Source organism: Ornithorhynchus anatinus, chromosome X1 (assembly GCF_004115215.2).
Source record: "Ornithorhynchus anatinus isolate Pmale09 chromosome X1, mOrnAna1.pri.v4, whole genome shotgun sequence".
NCBI classification, from domain to species: Eukaryota; Metazoa; Chordata; class Mammalia; order Monotremata; family Ornithorhynchidae; genus Ornithorhynchus; species Ornithorhynchus anatinus.
Window position 1 is genome coordinate 107,647,877 of NC_041749.1, and position 17,942 is coordinate 107,665,818.

Genomic DNA, 17,942 nt, shown 5'->3' on the forward strand with positions numbered 1-17,942 from the left:
AGGGAAGGGGAGGAGATGTCATCCGCCGGCCTGGCTTCTCCTAGCTCTGGAGTTAGCGGTTTGCTCGCCCCGCAGTACTCCCCTTCCCTCCTACTCTTCTTGAACATGCCACCCCTTTGCCTCCTCCCTCCCCACCCATTGGATCACCAGGCGGGCTCAGTTGCCTCCTGGGTTGCGGTCGCTAGCCTCCCCAGAAACCCCGGTGGCGGGGTGGAGCTTTCCCCCAAGATCTCCCCAGCCTTTCAGCAGTGACAAGATGGAGGCTCCCCAGACTTCACCTGACCTTCTGCAGAGACCCAGAAGCTGATCTTTGTCAGGTTCTCCTCTGTGGCCCCCGCAGGAAACCAACTACCAACTGCAACTGCAGATGGTGAGCAGGTATCCTGTTTGGGGTGGCTGATTCCCGACCCGCAGAGCCTCCTGGGGGACAGTAACCACAGATTCTGTCTCTTGGAATCCTTTGCCTCAGTTTGCCGTCAGCGTATTCCATTTCATCTGGCCGATTTCTGTTATATCTGGTGTGATGTGGTTCTGGAGTGAGGCACGATCACTTCCGTTGAGGGGAATCTGGGACGTGGCTTGGGGTTGTCGAACCTACTAGAAGCTCCGAGATTTTTTATTTTTGAATTACTGTAAGAGTGATAACGATAAAACCTACCCTCTGGGGGCTGGCTCTGTTCTCCGTGTAGGCGGATTCCCAGCCTGGGTTAACCTTTATATCTTCCTTCTGCTACCAGAATTCCCAGACCTTCTCAGAAGTACTGCCGCACTGGGGTGAGGGTTATGGGGGAGGGGGGGCGGGTTAGCGAGGGCGTCTTCAAAGCTGAAGTTTTACCTGTGGTTTGGGGGCCAGGGGAGCATCTCTTCATCTGGGGACCCTGGCCGCCCCATTGGATGACACGTTAGGCAGAGAAGCGGGGGCCAGGAGGCCTCAGCGATTTGAGGGACTAAATTCAGTAACCCCCGCCTGCCTCCCCCCTCCCCCCCCCCACCAATCGATTGCCACGGCCCCAAGTTTGCCAACCGGGCAAAGTGAAACCATCCAAGGCCAAACGTCCCCTGTCCTCTCTATTGGTCGTTATTTAAAAGGCAAATTAAGGAGAGAAAAGGGAGAGAGAGGATTGCGGCTAGATGAAACGGTAACGCCCCGCCACGGAGCCGTGAGAGGACGATTACGTGGTTAAGGAAAAGTTCCGGCTTACCTCAGAGGCGACCTTGGAAATGTGGTCCCCGTCCTTTCGGGCCAGCGGCTCCTCAGGCGGAACGTCGGATTTGGAAGGCCGGGGTTCTCTGGCGTGATGTAAAAGCCGAGGGGGGGGGCACCGATCCGAACTTCTTACGTTCCTGCTGCACCTCCCTTGTTAAAAAGGGAAAAGGCTATTGAGGTATGGGCCCCCCACTTGGGCACCTTGGGCGGCTGACTCTTGGAGGTTGAGTCAGTTCCCCCACCCCGGTGTGTTGTTTCCAGGACCGCCAGGGGGCAGGCTAGGTTCGTGTGCCCCATTTGCGAGAATGTGGCCGAACTGACAATCCCCGGCCGCCCTGCATCTCCTCCACTCCGATCCTGGGGATGTTTGGCCCATTCCCGGCGTAGGGCGGTAGGGCAGCATCGGTCCTGCCCCGCAGCCGTTTCTGGTGGTCCGGGGTGCGATGCCCTGGGAGAGTCAGGCTCATGCCGGGTCATGACCTGGTTGAAAGATCCCCTGAAATACCAGGGCATTTCTAGGGCCCAAGCAGAGGAGCCCTGGGCCGTTGGAGGGCGGGTCCGGGAATCTGCTACGGACTCGGGTCCACAGGACCACCGTGGACCCCCCGCGACCTGTTACTTGTTTCTACTTGGGCTGGGTCTTGCTGGGAAGGGAGCGATGAACAAGAAGCAACGTGACCTAGTGGCAGTAAATGATAATAATTATGGTATTTGTTAAGCACTTACTATGTGCCGGCCACTGTTCTAAGCTCCGGGGTGAATACGAGCAAATTGGGTCGGACACCGTCCCTGTCCCACGTGGGGCTCACAGTCTCGATCTCCATTTTACAGGTGAGGTAACTGAGTCCCAGAGAAGTGAGGTGACTTGCCCGAGGTCACACAGCAGACAAGTGGAGGAGCCGGAGCTAGAACCCATGACCTTCTGACCCCAGGCCCATGCTCCTATCCACTCTGCCATTCTGCTTCAGGTACGAGCTTGGGTCTGGAAGCTAGGGGACCTGGGTTTTAATCCTGGCTCCGCCACCTGTCTGCTGTGTGTCCGAGGGCAAGTCACTTCACTTCTCGGCCGCAGTCTCCTCACCTGGAATATGAGGGCTAAATCCCTGTTCACTCTCCTACTTAGGCTGGGAGCCCCATGTGGGACGTGGACTGTGTCCAACTTGATTATCTTCTATCTACCCCCGCACTTAGTACAGTGCTTGACACATAGTAAGCACTTAACAGGTGTAATGATGATAATAATAATGATAATAATAGAAGCAGTGTTGTCTAGTGGAAAGAGCCTGAGCCTGGGAGTCAGAGGACCAGGGTTCTAACCCCAGCTCTGCCACTTGTCTGCCGTGTGACCTTGAGCAAGGCACTTCGCTTCTCTGGGTCTCAGTTACCTCATCTGTAAAATGGGGATTAAGACTTAGCCCTATGTGGGCCGGGCACTGTGTCCAACCCGATTATCCAGTATCTGCCCCACCTCTTAGTACAGTGCCTGGCATGTAATTGGTGCTTAACAAATACCATAAAAAAAAATTCCCTGTGCAGGAGCGATCGTCCCTGTGTGCCGATGGGATTGTGCAGTCTTTGTGGTTGTGCCCAGATCTCCAAGTTTGGGCAAGAGGCCCGGCGGTGGGCCACAAGTGACCACGTTCGTCGGGGAAGTTGGCCCTCCTCCCGGTCCTAGGAGGCCCAACATGGCAGGAAAAGGGGACTGGGGTTCAGACTGCAGGCCAGGGGCAATGCTGGGACTAGAACCCCAGGCTCCTGACTCCCGTAACTCCCAAGCATATCCTGCTTCTGGTACTTAGAGCAAGGCTGAACCTCCACAGGGAACTCCCACCCTCTCTCCCCTCCTCCTCTCCTTCTCCCTCTGAGGGTTTTGCAGTCAGACCTTGAGCTCCTCCTGGGTGCGGTGCCCTGGCCTGGGCACTCTGGGGAGTGAAAGGAAGTAATAATACTGATGGTATTTGTTAAGCGCTTGCTATGTGCCAAGCACTGTTCTGAGCGCTGGGGAGATACAAGGTAATCAGGTTGTCCCACGTGGGGCTCACAGACTTAATCCCCATTTTACGGACGAGGTAACTGAGCCACAGAGAAGTTAAGTGATTTGCCAAAGTCACACAGCTGATAACTGCTGGAGCCGGGATTAGAGCGCACAACCTCTGACTCCCAAGTCCGTGCCACTAAGCCATGCTGCTTCTCTATAATTATGGTATTTGTTAAGGGCTTACTGTGTGCCAGGCACTCTACTAAGCGCTGGGGTGGTTACAGTGAAATCAGGTTAGGCACAGTCCCTGACTCACATGGGGCTCAGGGTCTCAATCCCCATTTTACAGATGAGGTAACTGAGGCCCAGAGAAGTGAAGCAGCTTGCCCAAGATCACACAGCTGGCAAGTGGCAGAGCCGGGATTAGAACCCACGTCCTCTGACTCCCAAGCCCGGGCTCTTGCTACTAAGGCGTGTCCCTCCCATGGAGGGTCTTGTGCCTCCGGGCAGATGCCCAGGATGGATCTCTGCTTCCCTTCCCCTGCTGTCCTTCTGCACAGGCGTGTTACTCAGTGAATGGCTGGTAGCCGTTGTTTTTGACTTCTCCAGCACGAAGGTGAGACCTGGTAGGTTGGGGTGGTTCCACCTCAGAGCGTCATAGCTTGTGGATGTGAAGTCCAAGATTCTGAATTGTTATCTGTCCATTGTGCAGGGTGATGTGTGGTGTGTGTGTGTTTGTGTGGGTGGGTGTGTCTCTTTTGCAAGGGGTGGCGGGGAGTGGTAGTTCATCTGAATTTCCTGCTTGGGCCAGAGACGTTCTGCCTTGATGATGATGCTCACGATCCCTTGAATTTGAAAAGCGTATTTTATTTTCCCTGAGTGTTTTCACATCGGTTGTCTCACCTGATCCTCACAGCATCCCTGCAAGGTAGGGAGAGGCAGGCATTACTGTTGCCATTTTACAGAGGAGAAAACGAGGCCCAGCGGTTAAGCGACTTGCCCGAGATCACCCAGCAGGCCAGGGGCAGAGCTGGGACTAGAAGCCAAACCTCCTGACTGCCACGCTCTTTCCGTTAGACCGTGCTTCCAGATTTCCAAATCTTTCCCCTCCCTCCGCACACCCATCCCTGGAAGTTCAGGCTGGCATCACCCTTGTAGAGGAGCAGAGTGGCTCAGTGGAAAGAGCCCGGGCTTGGGATTCAGAGGTCGTGGGTTCTAATCCCGGCTCCACCACTTGTCAGCTGTGTGACTTTGGGCCAGTCACTTAACTTCTCTGAGCCTCAGTTACCTCATCTGTAAAATGGGGATTAAGACTGTGAGCCCCACGTGGGACAACCTGATTACCCTGTATCGACCTCAGCGCTTAGAACAGTGCTCTGCACATAGTAAGTGCTTAAATACCAAAATTTGTTTTATTTTTTATTTATTGTGCAGACCCGTTTTTCCAAGTGAGTGATCTTCCCGGCTGGGTCCAACAGGGGGCAGAACCTGGGGGCTGTAGGGGTGACAAATTGCACTTAGATTTACGTCCTTTATTCACCCTTCCCTCAGCCCCACAGCGCTTATGTACATGTCTGTAATTTATTTATTCATATTAACGTCCGTCTCTTCCTTCAGACTGTAGGCTCGTTGTGGCCAGGGAACGTGTCGACCAACTCTGCTATATTCATTCATTCATTCAACCGTATTTATTGAGCCTTACTCTGTGCAGACCACTGTACTAAGCACTTGGAAAGTACAGTTCAGCAGCAAATAGACCGTCCCTGCCCACCATGGGCTCACGGTCTAGAAGGACTCTCCCGAGCGCTTAATACAGTGCTCTCCACAGGGTAAGCGCCCGATAAATATGATTGATTTATCGATCGATGGATTGACAAGGTGTCTCCCCGACCAACTGACCCAGAGCCAGCCATTGCAGGGGTGTCCCGCCAACATCGCTCCAACTTTCTGACTGATCGCCTATATTTCCAAAGCACCCGGGGACTTCCTATCAGTAGGGTGTGTTTTCTGATAGCTCCTTGTCGTCTTGGAAAGTTTTGAACATTTGTTCCCAAAACACTTCTGTGGAGCCTTTTATCTTGATGTTGGTATTTTCATTCTGGGGCAAACTTCAAGCTGAACACGTAGATCAGAACCCTTTCTCCCCCTCCCCCCACTTCTCTCCATATGCGTTCACTTGTCCCCTCCCCCCACCCCTCGTGGAGGCTTTGCCAACCACATTAAATCAGTTGTTGGTGTGTTGAAACTCACATTTTTTTAATCTGTTCTTTCCGTGGACACTTTGTTCTCTTAAACGGACTGCCAAGTTATCCAGTTGAAGCCTTAAAAAGTTGAGCATGCTAAGTACCAAGTATTTATCAGAGGAATATACCTTGTTCCCCTGTCTCTGAACTCCTCCAAAAGAATGTTTGTCTGCCGAGCTCACCACGGGCAATGCTTTGCTTTTTCAGTTGCCTTTTTTGTCAAGACGAGGGATGCAGAATCTAATGCTTGTGGTCTCCCGAACCCCGGGCCTGGCCTTGGAGTTTTGTTAAGGAACGGTTGATCAGTCACGTTTTGTCAGGTCACTAAGTCTACAAGAGTCTTGCAGCCATTCTGGTTTCCCGAGCACCCCTGAGTAACAGCACCAGTTGTTTTTGAGCAGTGACATCAAGGTTGCAGTCAGGTACATGTCCGTATTCTCTGCTGCTTTCCCTCCCTGGAATTTTTGTCCATGTCTCTCTCCCCCACTGGACAGTTTATACTCAAGGGCACGGGTCGTGTCTGCCAACTCTATTGTACTCTCCCAGGACCGCTGATTAATTACCGTCCCCTCAGTCGCGATCGTTCCTTATCCGGTTATCCAGGTTGAGGATTATCCATTCCCTTTCCTGACGCTGCTGCTGCTTCTCCTCTTCTTCCCCCTACCGCAACCCCTTCCAAGCTCCCTACACCCCCCGTTCCCTCCCTTCACCTTCTCCTCTTGGTTCTGGAGACGGATGTCTGGACTTGCCAAAGCTGCTCCCTGACTTTCCTAATGAAGCACTGGTGGGGAGTCGCCAAAGGAGGGCAGAGGAGTAGAAGATGAAGCTCAAACCCATCTGGTCTGCTGCTTCTGAGCAGCTCCCATCCAAGGGTTGAAGGGAGAGGAGATTGAAAGGGCCCGTGAGGTTTGGGGATTGTCTGTTGATTTCAGTGATCTGGGCCCGTTGCCGATCACCATGGATAAGTGAGGGTATATCTCTCCCCAGCTCTTAAAGTGGCCCATTTATCAACCACTGTCCTCTCTTTTTAGTGTTCTGGTGGGCACGTCTCCATTTTCTATCCCTCCTCCTGGGACGGGGACCTCAAAACTGCTGACCCCATAGGCTAACTTTTGGGGTGGGGGGAAGTATAGCCTGTGGCCCGGAGGGAGATTTCAAGTAACTAAATTCCCCCGATTCGCCTGAAGGGTTGGGCACGTGTGTGAGAGCTTCTAGAATGGAGTGTCAATCTGTAGAGAGATCTAGCCTGTCACAGAGCCCCTGTCGCTTCTGCCCGGCTCAAGAAGGAGCAGAGTTTCCCCTCCGGGGCCGGCAAGGAAATCCCAAGATCCTCTGCCAAACGGTGACTTCTTTCCCGCGCTCACTTCCTTGGCACGCCTTTCCCCTCTGCAGACCGGGAGCTCCGGTAGCGGCGTCCGACTCCGAAGCGGATGAACGGGCTTTTAGATGCTTGAGGTCCCGTGGACGTGTTCGGTTTGGGGGGAAGGCCAGCCCCCTTTAAATCAAGCCATCAACGAAGGTGACGAGGGCTCGCTGGGTGCTGGCCACTGGACTAAGCCCTGGTACTATAGAGTCGGTAGACCCGATCCCTGCCCTCAAGGAGCTTACGGTCCAGTGGGGGAGACAGACGGGCAAGTAAATTACAAGTAGGGGAAGCAACCAAGTATCAGGATGTGGACACAGGTGCTGGGGGAAGTTGACTCTGTCAGAGCCGAGCATCGCTAGCCCGCTCCGATTAACCAACGTCCCCGGTGTGCCACCTGCACTCACATCACAGTCCGCTCCTGCCCGTGATTCCGTCGCAGGCCTTACCTCCCAGAACATTGGATGGTTAATTGTCCCTTCTGGGCCGAAACTGGTCTCTCTGCCCCGGCGTGGGCATCCCCCTCAAGCTGCAGTGACAAGCCGAGGGATGGCGAACGTAGCCCTCCGGGCACGATCGCTCTGAGAACAAGAACAAAAATCACGTGTGCTGGGTCCCTGAGACTGAGTCAATGATACCTCGGAGCGCCGGGCTAATTAGCTGCGTGGTATGTGACATGCCGTCCTCTTCTCCCTGACGAATGTTCCAGCAGGCTGAATCAGAGTCTTGTTTGTAATGGGATGCAAATCCCCCGCTGATGGTGCAGGTCTCCCACCCCGACCCCAGGGGGTGGGCCATTCGATTCCCCAGGCCCCCGGGCCGCATCTGGCCAGCGGGGAAGCGTCTGTTCGGGTCACTGGTGATCGGGGCGGAGCAGAGGGGCTAGAATTGCCAAGTGTGTGCATGGGCGACATACACAGATCCATCCCGGTGGCGGGGACTGGGAAGCAGTGCGGCCTAGTGGACAGAGCATGGGCCTGGGAGTCAGAAGGACCTGGGTTCTAATCCCAACTCCGCCACTTGTCTGCTGTTTGGTTTGGGGCAAGTCACTTCACGTCTCTGTGCCTCAGTTACCTCATCTGTAAAATGGGGATTAGGACTGTGAGCCCCATGTGGGACGGGGACCGTGTCCCCCCCGAATTGCTTGTATCTGTCCCAGTGTGTAGTACGGTGCCTGGCACATAGAAAGCGCTTAACAAATACCACAATTATTATTATTACTGTTATTATGAGAGCTGGGCTTGGCCTTTCCTAGCTTTGCTCAAGACTGCGGGGCCAGGTGTGCCATCTTCAGCTTCTCGGGGTTGGGGGCGTTGGGATGTGGGGGAGAGATGGTTGGCTTGGACTTGCTGCACCGAGGGAGGGGTGGTCTGACGGAACAGACTAAAATATCCTGGCCTCCGACGGATACTTCCGGAGGTTGCTGAAGGGGAACGTTTTTCCCAGTCGCCCGGAGGGTGGTGGGGTGCATCTGGATTAGCTGTTGGTGTGCTCGAGGCTGATTGTGTCTTTGGCCAATCCCTTCAATCCTAGATTGGGCTTGTGTCAATCAATCAATCGATCGTTGAGCGCTTACTGTGTGCAGAGCACCGTTCTAAGCGGTTGGGAGAATACAGTAGAGGAGCGTCGGTAGACACGTTCCCTGGCCACAGTGAGGTCGCCTAGGAGTCCGCCGCCCTGCTCCCTGGCTCCTTTCCCCGGTAAAGAAATTAAGAAATCCTGAGGGGTTGGCTCACGGGACGCTAATCCACAGTCCCGCCGCCCTTTCCCCTAGCTTCAGGGCCTTCCGTTTCCCCCACCCTCGGGGAGATGACCATCAACAGGAGGCCCTGCTCTCCCTTTGGCCCGCCGGTCAGACTGTCGGACTACCAGGCTTGACCCTCAACGAGGTAGGGCTGCTGCTGCTAGTCGAGCCTCACCTTTACTCCCGGAAGGGTGACAGCTGGGGCTGTCTGCTCTGGCAGGCTGAGGTCAAACTTGTTTTCCTGTTCCCCTAGCAGGAACAGACCAGCGGCCGATATAGTGGAATTCTCCAGGCCCTGTAAACAAAGAGATGATCGTACAGCCCCCGCCCGCCCTTTCCTAGGATTGAGCTCCGGGAGGGTGACAGATTCTGTGAAATGCTGCTCATGTGGCAAGTCCTCCTTGCCCCTAAAGATTGTTATGCTCCGGCTTCCGAACGGAAGGGACCCGACGATGCTGAGCAGGAATGGTAGTGGCACATGTTGCTAATCAGCCCTGGTTTCGGGATACGCCGCGTCAGCACTGTTTACAAGCCGCCGGGAAAAACAAGCTCCACTCCACAGGCCAGCACGGAAAACAAGACCGGGACAATGGCACCGCTAATGCGGTTGTCTTGTTTTGCTTTGGAGGCTCTGGACATGCAGCCCCCGAATCCGGTCCCCAAGGACCGACAGTAAAAGGGTCAGGGCCGGGAGTCCAAAAGTTTGACCTGCTGGCAGAGCGGCGCGGGCTCGGATGTGGGCAGAGTGGGGGTCGCTTTGACAGTCGGCTGCTGGCCTTGGCGCTCTGAAGGTCAGCCCTAGCACCACAGGTTAACAGGCAAACGTGGCCAGCCTGCCGGCAGCCAGGAAACCGGCTCCTCCCGGGGTTGGAGGAGAGGGGTCCCCCCGGCCTGAAACTGGTTGGACGGGTGGAAGACGGACTGCTGCTTCAGGAGCAGTGGAGGAACGCTGTGCAGCCAGGCCCCTTTTGAACCTCCAAGTCCTCGGGCAGAAGTCCTAAGTCCTTGGCGGCCTAGGAGGGGGAACGAACGGAGCAGAGCTGTTTTGTCAGCTCTGTACAAGAGTCTCGTGCCTCCGTGAACAGGGGCCTTGAAACTCTCTAGGGAGATCCTGGCTTGGGTGGCCAGATGAAGTTTCTGGAGAAGCAGCACGACGTAGCGGATAGAGAACGGGCCTGGGAATCAGAAGGTCGGGGCTTCTAATCCCAGCTCCGCCACTCCTCTGCTGCGTGACCTTGAGCGAATCACTTTGCTTCTCTGGGCCTCGGTTACCTGATCTGTAAAATGGGGAATGAGACTGTGAGCCCCATGTGGGACCGGAACTGTGTCCAACCCGATTTGCTTGTATCCACCCCAGCGCTTAGTACAGTATCGGGCACACAGTAAGCGCTTAACAGATTGCCACGATCACTATTATTATCGGAGAGATTGTGGATGGAAAAATGCCTCTTCCTGCCGAGCCAGGCCCTTTTTCTAGGAGGAGAAAGGGGGGATCGAGAGGGTTTCAACCGTTACAGCCACCGAGCCGCTTGTCCAGCACGAGTCACAGTTTAAGTATTCACCCTGGCATCAGCTGCCTTGCAGGGTCACAGTTGCACCTGCCGTCTGTGAGCTGACCCTCTCCCTCAGTGTCAGCTGAATTCCATTCCCATTCTCTCCCTTCCCCTGCCTCCCTCTTTGCCCCCCACCCAGACGGAAGTGGTGGAGATCCCCTTTTGGTAAAGCATCCCATGCCCGGCAAGCTGGCGGATGAGAAGCAACGTGGTCTAGTGGATAGAGCACAGGCCTGAGAGTCAGAAGGACCTGGGTTCTAGTCCCAGCTCCCCCACTTGTCCACTGTAGGACCTTGGGCAAGTCACTTTGCTTCTCTGGGCTGCAGCTCCCTCATCTGTAAAATGGGGAATAAGACCGTGAGCCCCATGTGGGACTTAGACTGTGTCCAACCTGATGATCTTATATCTACCCCAACACTCAGTACAGTACCTGGCACAGAATAAGCACTTAAATGCCGTAAAACAGAAGAAAAGGACCCCCCCCCCCCCCACACACACAGTTTGGGCCTGAGCCAGATGGATTGATGGATGAATCTAGGATCTCACCCTTGAACCCCCCGACCCTAGAGCTGGGTTTTTGAAGAGGACATTGGATTTCTGGAGGAGCCCACCCTCGGGCTGTGCCAGCTTCATATCCAAAGCGCTCACCCTGCCGTACCATCCCTCCACCCTCCCCATAGCCATAGCCTGGCAACCCGGCTGACCCACCTCTGACTGACTTTGTAGCCTCTTCTCGGGGCCCCATGCCCCTGATAAAAGAGGCCCATTTAATCGAGCCACTGGTTAGGGGTTTGGGGTTTGACCACCGGCATTTGGTGGTGTTCTGGGGGCCTGGAGTGTGCACCACTAAATGATTGGAGCGGGGGCTTGTTTACGGGAACTCGACGGCCTGAGAAGCGTCCATTTGTCATCAAAGGCAACCCCCCCCCCCCCAGCTCTTGTGGCAGGTGATCGGATCTCCTAATAATCTGCACCCCCAGCGGAATGCTTGGGTTCAGCTTAACTTGGCCAAGCGGTGGAGTCACTGGGATGAAGTTGGCTTTGATCACGGTCTAAAAGCAGCAGTGATCTGACTCCTCTGGCCCGGAGTAACTGGTGACAGTCGACAACTTGGCATCTCTACCCTGTGCCTAACTCTAGAAGCATGCGAGCGACTGTGCCTTCTTTTGGGTTGCAGCTTAAAGCCCCTCGGTGTATTTACATGTTTGGGGAGGGGTTAAAGAACAGGCACACTCTCTCTTTCTCTTGCTCTTTCGCTCTTTCTCACGTGTTCTCTCTCTCGTGCTGGAAGGAGCCTTTGTATATTAAAAAAAATAACTCCATGTTGCTGTCTGCCAAATCCAGCAGCGTAATGTGATTTAGGATGGGGGAGAGTGGAGAGCACTGGAGATCAGTGAGGATTTTGCAGGAATCCAGCGAGTTGGTGTTTCTCTGCTCCCGGCCCGAGGATAATCCCAGGAGTTTCCCTTCTGGAGCCTTCACCGTTGTGGTCCTTGGGCCCCTTCCCTTTCTCGAAGTCAAAAAAACTTACTGTGCTGTTGGTCTGGCTACTGGAATGGGTCTCCAAATGATGTCAGTCCAGTTCAAGGTTTAGGGATGATGTGCAGTCCCACAGATTTGAAATAAGGGTGACTCCAAGGGCTCCCCGTTTCCTGTTGTCATAGGCAATGACCATCTGGGCTTAGGCCTGCAGACATTTGCTCTGGACAAGAACTTCCTCCCTCAGGACAGCCCCCCCTCGCACGCTCTCTCTCTCTCTCTCTCTCTTTTCTCTCTGTGTGGAGGGGACCGAGCCTCAGGAGAAGTCTTCAAATGGAACATGGCTTAGAGTGGGCCCAGCTGGGGAGGCAACCTTCAAGGTCGAAGAAACCTTGGAAGCAGTTCTGCCCAGGAAAGGCTGGGTGTCTCAGACTTGAAGTGACTTCCAAAACTCCTAAACGGGCAGGTCTGATGCCTGGAGCCTCTGCTTGAGGAGCCCGTGCTAGCGGTGGATGACAGAAACAGTCGAGGAGGGAGAGGTGACTCCCTCCCCCCCCCCGCCTCTCCTCCCTCCACCCACCCTGCAACTAGGAACATCTCCCAAGGGCCCTGAGAGGAATCTGATAGAGCTATGGTTGACCGTGAAACCATCCCCTCACGACTTTGCAGGGAGCTGTCCTCGTGGTGTGTGTGTTTGTGTGTGGGGGGGAGTGTTGGGGACATCCCGCCCACTCCAACAAGACCTAGTGGAGGTTACTCTCCCATTCGGTGGACACAGTCTGTTGAGACTCGGCTGAAGTCAGCTCAGGTCCTCTCTGATGAGTCTTTGTTCTTCTTGGCCCAGGCTCATGTGACTTGCTCGGCCACTTCATCCCTTCCCATCAGGGTAATTGTAGTCTCTGATTGAACAGGCTACCGCCTCCTGTCCTCCCTGCACGAGGAGCCCCGGCCCCCACCCCACGGATGAATCACCCAGGAGCAGAGAGGCCACTTGGCTCGCCGTGGACCCAGTGGATAATGGGGTTGGGGTCTGGGCTCAGGCTTTGCCAAACCATGTTGTTCTGCTGCGGCTTCTGCCCGCTTGCAGCAAGCGGCCTGCAAGGTCATTGGCTCCCCTCCATATTTACCTCAGCGTGGCTTTAGTGTGCTAAGCGAGGCTGACCAGAAGAAGGTTGAGAAATGCCTTCCCGGTAGTCAGGAAGTCTGTGCATGGGGACTTGTGCAAAGCGGAGCAGGAACAGGACATTTTAGTGCCAAGTGGTTCTTACCTCCCAGCTCCTGCTGCCCCTCGGACGGCTCAGGGACCCGGGGAGAGAGAGCCTCCTGAAGGTTTCTGTTGCTCCGAACATTGAGCTAGCAGAGACCCGACCTTTTCCTTGACTTCCCCAGCCGACCCGGAGCGGAGATGTGCCGGCAAATGGGGGGGGATAGTCGGCAAGAAAAGTGATTTGCTGTTAGCTCTGCAAGAGCTTTGCGCTCACTGGAATACTGGCTGTTCCAGAGCTGGTGGGCAAATGGGTCTCGGAGCAAAAGCATTGTTCCGGTTGGTTGGGGGGAGGCCAGCCTGAGGTTCTTTAGCCCCACCCCCTCCCGCCCCGGCCGTGGAACCCCCAGAGCCATCCCTCAATGAGTGTTCTGGCTGGGAAGAGGGGCCTTCCGGAGTCAGGGGGAAATTCTGGACTGGGCTGTGAAATTGGCTGGCAGGGAGGATGTCACACCCACCCCACTGGGGGAGGGCCGGGCAGGCAGGCCGACAGTCTGGAAGCAGAGGTGGGGTTTGCGGAGGGGAAATCACCTCTCCCTTGTCTCTAGTCAGAGAGCTTGAAGGAATTTTTAGTATAGTCATTTCTGCTGTAACGCGGTAATTGAAGTTCTTGAAGAACCTCGTATTTTAGGGAAAATTGCATTCTGGGAACCATTGGTTCACTAGGAATGAATGGGTTGGGAGGGGAGCAGGGGTAGTTGGTTCGACGATACCACCGGGACTGACATTTCCCGATAGAAATTCCTGCATTATCGTGCCGTGTTTATCACTGGCCGAGTGCTTTACACCCTCGTCGCTCATTTTGCTATGTCCAAGACTGTCCAGTTCCTAAACACAGAGCCCCAAACGTTTAGTGCAGTGCTCCTCACAGAGTAAGCGCTCGATAAATACAACCGAATAAAATAGGATTGAATGAACGGCATGGTAGAACTGGGCTGGGAAACGGGGCAGTGTCACACCTCGAGAGGCACCGTTTCTTCCTACACCGAATCTACTTGCACCAACTTGTGGGAATACCAGAACAGAATCGTACTGTGGGAAAGAACATTCCCTAATTGTTCCATTGTGTCCTGTCCAGATCGTGTAATGAAAACATGTGTCGTAGCAGAACGGAACTGAGTGTACTTTTGCTTTCTCAGCTACAAACGGTGCCCGGTCGTGCCCGACGAGGGGGATGGTTAGAGCCCCGGAGGGGCCCAGGCCTGGCTCGGCCGGCATTCGGGTTGGAGTGGCCTTGTTAGAGGCGGAGGCTTGGCCTTGAGATAAGGGGGCCAGGCACCCGGTTTTTTAACTGGTCTGTTCCCTGTCTGGTATGGATGTGGCACCGGAAGCCCCCGGGTCCGGTATTTTTTATTTTGAAATGTCCAGCCTCCCTCCGCCATTGGCTCCTGCCGTCAAGTCGTGCGGCTCAGAAGCAGCGCCCACGTTCATGGGGACCTGGGAGCGGAAGGCAATGCCTCTGGAGCAAGGGTCGGACACACTCTAGGTTCTGAGGGTTTCCACCAGGAACCTTATGATGGATCATCACGACACCATTACACTGTGTACAAAGGTCTGTTCCTTCAGTCGGTAGAGGGGTCTCTCTCTTTTTCTTTTTTTTTTTTTTGAGAGCCATCAGTGGCCACCCTCTCAGGAGGTCCCCGAACCGGCCAGTGGGAACCATGGCCCCTGGCAGTAGTCGCCGCCGGGACAGCCAGAGCCCAGGGGCCACCAAACAGGGCTGTCAGACTGGTGCCTGCCCCAGCCTGCCCCCCCTCCCCAAAGGCAGGTCGGATCTGGTCACATCCCAGCCCAACACCCCCAGGTTTGGGCCGTGACCCAGAACTCCGGCCTCTGCCAGGCCCTAGATATGCCTCTACAGGCTCTTTTCAAGGGCTGCTCTGGATGCTTGCCACGCAAACTGGTTCTTCCTAAGCGTGCCCCCGTAGGGGTGGCCCCTCCCTTATGTAACTGGGTTCGTTTCAGGGAGTTTGACCTCCACTTGCTTGGGGCAGGGCCTGGCAGCGGGGGCAGAAGCATATCTGTTCTCAAAGCAGCAACCCAGAACCGGGTGCTTGGGCCGTGACTGGAGCCTAAAGCAGCTGGAAGGTTCATTTCCATCTTACTTCTTCGACTCCAGGAGCAGCCAAAAGGGGACCAAAAGGGAAAGAGGGAAAGTGAACCCAGGCCTCTCTTAAAGGCAGGAGGGTTGGTCAGGATTTGGTTGATGCGTGTGTGTGTGTCCATTATAGTGCCAGGCACTGTCCCCTCATTATTTTGGTAAGTGCAGTCAGAGGCAAGTGAGTTGAGTGCATGCTTACGTGTATATCGTCATCCTTCGGATTCGAAGAAGACTCAGTTGATGATGAAGTTCACCTTACAGGTGCTTTGGAGGCTGAAAAAGCCAACGAGGGATCCATAGTCCTGCCCACCAAAAGGTTGTCCCATTTTGTTGTTGTGCTTAATGAGGCGCAACGACTTAGGTCAGTGGGTAATAAAACGTTCAGCTCCACAGGACCGGAGTAAGGTCTTTTCACCCCAACCCCCGTCGCTGTCTGCTGCCCGTTGAAGAAGGGCAGAATGGTACGGGTCTTCTCCGTCCAACACCTGCTTCCCCCGCCATGGGAATAAAAATCCCGAGCTCATTTGGCTCAGGTGAAAGCGAGCCGACGGCACAGCCGGGCCTACCCGGGACCCCTCCCCACGCCCCCCAACCCCGGGGCCGAGGCCTCCTCCGCAGTCTTGCTGTTTTCATGTCCTCGAACGGCCTGGCCTTGGGCGACCGGCCCTGGCGACGGCTGTGGGCTCGGTTCAGGGCAGTAAAACTTGGCTCTACGGTGACCCTCAGTGAAAGGTGAGTGGGAGACCGCGGCTATAATGAGACGCATTTACACTCCCCCCCACCCCCGCTCCTTTGGATCCACAGGAACCTTAACCACTGGCGGTTCCCTGGGGTGGCGAGGCCAGGGCGCCAGGCAGTTTGACAGCGCCACTTAGGGAGCACTGCCCACCTCCTACCTGAATTCACCCAGAAGATGCCTCCGGCAGAACGGGAGCAGGTTGGGCCGACGTGGCAAATCCTGTAGCGTCAGGTTCGGCAGCCAAGGGCCCACCTCGTGTTTTCCTTTGACTCTCAGAACAAATGTTCACTTCAGAGTGCACCACCGGGCCTAAAGGTAAATACGAATTAATCACCGGGGGTGCCCGGCCGGCAGGGGGGTTTATCTTTTTATTTTGATTTTTTTCATGTTTCAAAGAAAGTTGGTATTTTTCCTGTTATAACGAGCTGTACCGAGCTAGTCAAATGAGACCAGGACACGGGTCCAGTCCCAACACCCTCTGCTTTTAATCAATGACCAAACTTTGGGCTAGGATTCAGGAAGCAGCTGGTGCCTGGACCCCGGTCATGGCCTCCTGCTCTCGGTAGGGTGGAGTGGGTTGGAATCGAGTAGTAAATAGAGGTGCGGATGGGGGCCGAGGGTTCCAGCCCAGCCTGGGTGGTGACCCTCCAAGCAGATTATTAAAACATCCATTGGAAAAATCCAGGGCTTCCCGCCTCTCTCCGCACGCCCCCCCCCACCTCTTCCTCTTTCCATGGTCAAAAGGCCCAAGCTAAACTCCCAGGAGCCAGGCTGGCCTCCCCAGTACCTGGAACTGGATCTGCCCAACAAGGGACGCTGCCTGGCTAAAGATAGTTAAAGCCCTTGGAGGGAGGGGAGGTGTTTTTGTGAGTCCAGCTGGACCACGAGCATGACGATCACTACCGTACTCGAGCACTCCTTTAGCACTTATACGGATATATCGCTTTTCATGCTCCACTTATTTGTTCCCTTATTTTTCGCCTATTCATCTTCCATACTCCTAGCAGTTTTCTCGTGGTTCTCTCGCTCCCACGGTTTGTAAATCATTTACGCCTCCCCGACTCCTCTATTAGATTATAGGCTCCTCGAGGGCAGGGAGCGTGTCTTCTTTTACTTGTATTGAAGATTCCCAAGCACAGCACGCCAAAAGGGCTCAGTGAACAGTGAAGAAGTTGAAACAGATTGATGAACAGTGAAGAACTAGCCTCTGCTTCAGAGCCTCCCTTTTCCCCAGTCAATCAATCAATCAAAACGTGATATTCGAGTAGTTAAAATCAGGCAGATGGCAGGAGCTAGGCCGAGGGGCCAGCTTCCAACCAGCTCCCGTGAACGTGTGCAGGCAACCAGGGAGCTGGGGAGAGCCCGTTTTCCGAAAAGTGATCAGGGAGGAAGGAGAGAGGGATTGTAATGTTCTCGGGCCTCTCTTCCAGCTTGCACGTAGCCCGTCTGAGGGTATTTTTTATGGTATTTGTTAAGCGCCAGGCACTGTGCTAAGCACTGAGGTAAATACACGGTCGTCAGGCTGGACACCGTCCCTGTCCCGCATGCTCGCAGTCTTAATCTCCATTTTACAGATGAGGTAACTGAGGCATAGAGAAGTTAGACGACTCGCCCAAGGTCACACGGCAGACAAGTGGCAGAGCCAGGATTAGAACCCAGTTCCTTCTGACTCCCAGGCCTGGGCTCTTTCCACTAGTCCAAACTGCTTCTCCTCAGCCCCGATGGCGGCAGCCGAGGGACACAGACGCAGCCAAGGGGAATCCTTTCAAATGGAAACTGGTAGAGAGACCGAGGCTGCAGCGTATTCCTTGAGATCTACTTTCTATGATCCACAGAGTGGAACCGTTATCTGGGGAACTGCCCTGATTCATTCATTCAATAGTATTTATTGAGCGCTTACTATGTGCAGAGCACTGTACTAAGCGCTTGGGATGAACAAGTCGGCAACAGATAGAGACAGTCCCTGCCGTTTGACGGGCTTACGGTCTAATCGGGGGAGATGGACAGACGAGAACAATGGCAATAAATAGAGTCGAGGGGAAGAACATCTCGTAAAAACAATGGCAACTAAATAGAATCAAGGCGATGTACAATTGATTAACAAAATAAATAGGGCAATGGAAATATATACAGTTGAGCGGACGAGTACAGTGCTGTGGGGATGGGAAGGGAGAGGTGGAGGAGCAGAGGGAAAATGGGAAAAAGAGGGTTTAGCTGCGGAGAGGTAAAGGGGGGGTGGCAGAGGGAGTAGAGGGAGAAGAGGAGCTCAGT

General features: G+C 54.6%; 1 protein-coding gene across 7 annotated transcripts in view; it reads left to right on the plus strand.

Moving 5' to 3' along the window:
• GNG7 (G protein subunit gamma 7) overlaps positions 1–17,942 on the plus strand; it is a 199,032-nt gene that overhangs the window by 43,552 nt on the left and 137,538 nt on the right. The window lies entirely within an intron of this gene.